The sequence below is a fragment of the Babylonia areolata genome, chromosome 7 (assembly GCF_041734735.1).
Source record: "Babylonia areolata isolate BAREFJ2019XMU chromosome 7, ASM4173473v1, whole genome shotgun sequence".
NCBI lineage: Eukaryota > Metazoa > Mollusca > Gastropoda > Neogastropoda > Buccinidae > Babylonia > Babylonia areolata.
In genome coordinates, this window is record NC_134882.1 from 55,106,000 (window position 1) to 55,108,499 (window position 2,500).

The window sequence follows — 2,500 nt, forward strand, 5'->3', positions numbered from 1 at the left end:
ACAAGGAAAGACAAGCCATTAGTTCGAACACACATTTTAGATTCTGTATTATATTATATTGTATTGTATTGTATTGTCTGTACAGAATACGTTGTGGACTTTAAACCTCATGATGAGAAGAAAGAAAGATAGATAGGGAGAGAGAGGGACAGAGAAGGATAGAGAGACAGAGACAGAGAGAAAGGGAGGGGGAGGGAAGGAGGAAGAGAGGGTAGGCATAGGGATAATCTCTTTTGGCTTGCTGCTAACAGGGTTTGGCGTGAAGGCGATTTTTCTTCGCATCAGAAGGTCCAGATAATAACTATGCTTCCTCTCCATTTTTTTTCGTCTCATGGATGGTTTTCTGGCCGACCACGTTAGTGCCTGTTCTCTTAATATGATGTGTGTTTTAGCACGCGCTGGCGTGATTATCCATAATGCAAAAGAGCCTTCTCAGATCTTAACGCACTCTGCCACGTTCTTATATGCTTGGAATAACGCCGACGTAATGCAGGCTTACGGTGCTCTTGGAGAGAGATAGAGACAAAGAGATGGAAAGAGGGAGGGAGGAGAGAGAGAGGGAGAGACAGACAGACAGACAGACACACACACACACACACACAAACACACACACACACTCACACACACACACACACACACACGCACGCACACACACAGAGGCAGGCAGGCAGAGACAGATACCGGGAGACAAAGAGAGTCACACACACACACACAGACACACACACACACACACACACACACACACACACACACACACACACAGAGAAGAGAGAGAGAGAGAGAGAGAGAGAGAGAGAGAGAGAGAGAGAGACGCAGAGAGCAGACACAGAAAGACATTCAGCAAAAGTACGTTTCAGCAGTGACTGTCGAACGCCTTAAAAATAAAAGATCTCTTAGCCTTGACGAGTTTCCTGCACGTCAACTGTACATAAAAGCTTTGCCGTGTTCTGGTCTAGCGCCATCCTTCAGACCTGAGATATATATACAGAACATTCCTCAGCAAGTAACATGATCACAGAAGTTTTCAATTTTCAGTTTCAGGGAAGTGTCGAAGCGCGAGGATAGATTCATATACACGTTACACCACATCTGCTCTCTCTCTCTCTCTCTCTCTCTCTCTCTCTCTCTATATATATATATATATATATATATATATATATATATAGAGAGAGAGAGAGAGAGAGAGAGAGAGCTGTATTATCAATTGTTTCTCCAGTCAATGGGAAATCATTTACAGCTTAGTCTTTTGTGAAGGACTATGACTCTCAAACTGGGAAGCAAAATTGCACTGGCTCTTAGTGCTGCAGCCTTGTGGGCTAGTTGGCCTTTGGGAACCATACCAACGCCGACTGTCCTAAAACCCTCTTGGCCGAGACAGTGGGGGTGTAACTTGGGCAAGACACTCTCCACTATAATCAAAGTCTAGCCCAAATAGTCGGAGCAGCAGTTGCCTCCTCTGCGGATGCCTGATCTTCGCATAAACTCAACACGCTAAGCAGACTTTGAGATCACACAAGGAGAGCTGGTTCATCTACAAACTATTCAAGCTGATAATGTATGAGTGTCAGTTGTGTCCAACTAGGACCATCAGAGCAGTAGAGGAGGAAACTGCTACCCCAACTATCTGGGCCAGAATTTGATTATATTGGAGAGTGTCTTGTCCAAGTTTACATCCCCACTCTCCTAGGACAGTCGGCGTTGGGATGGTTTCCAAAGGCCAACTAGCCCCAAAGGCTGCAGCACTAAGAGCCAGTGAAATCTTGCCTCCTAATTTGAGAGAGTCATAGTCCTTCACAAAAGACTAAGATGTAAATGACTTCCAACTGCAATGGAGAAACCATTGATCATACAGCTGTCACATTGCTGTTGGCCCAACTGTAAGCTGATGACAATCTGTGATACAAGCTGAAGCACTGGCATGACAGGCTATCACCACTACTACTACTACGACTACTGGACATTTATAATGCACTTTACCTCCTAGGCACAGGGGCCCAGAGCGCTAACAGTTATGATCAATATGGGAAACAATGTCTCAGAAATAAACACACACACACACACACACACACACACACATACATACACACGCAAACACATATATATATGAACAGACGCACAGACGCGCGCGCGCGCGCACACACACACACACACACACACACACTCACACACACGCACTCACACACCACTACTACCACCACTACCATCGCCTCTTGTTGCCGTGGGTTCTTTTACGTACGCAAAATGCTTGTTACGCACAGGAAAACATACGGCATGACACTTTCTGATGATTAATGTCCGATGGAAACGGAAAATAGACCCTCTTATTGGGAACCCAATAACTGCTCCTTCGGAAGATACAGAACGAGCGGCGACGATCCTTGAAATGAGTGATAAGAAACACTAGGGAGAGCTGGACAGCACAAGGTCTTCAGAAGAACTCCACTACGTCCTTTGACGCGCTGGCCTAGTGCTGATGCGTCTCACTATGAAGCGAATGTCC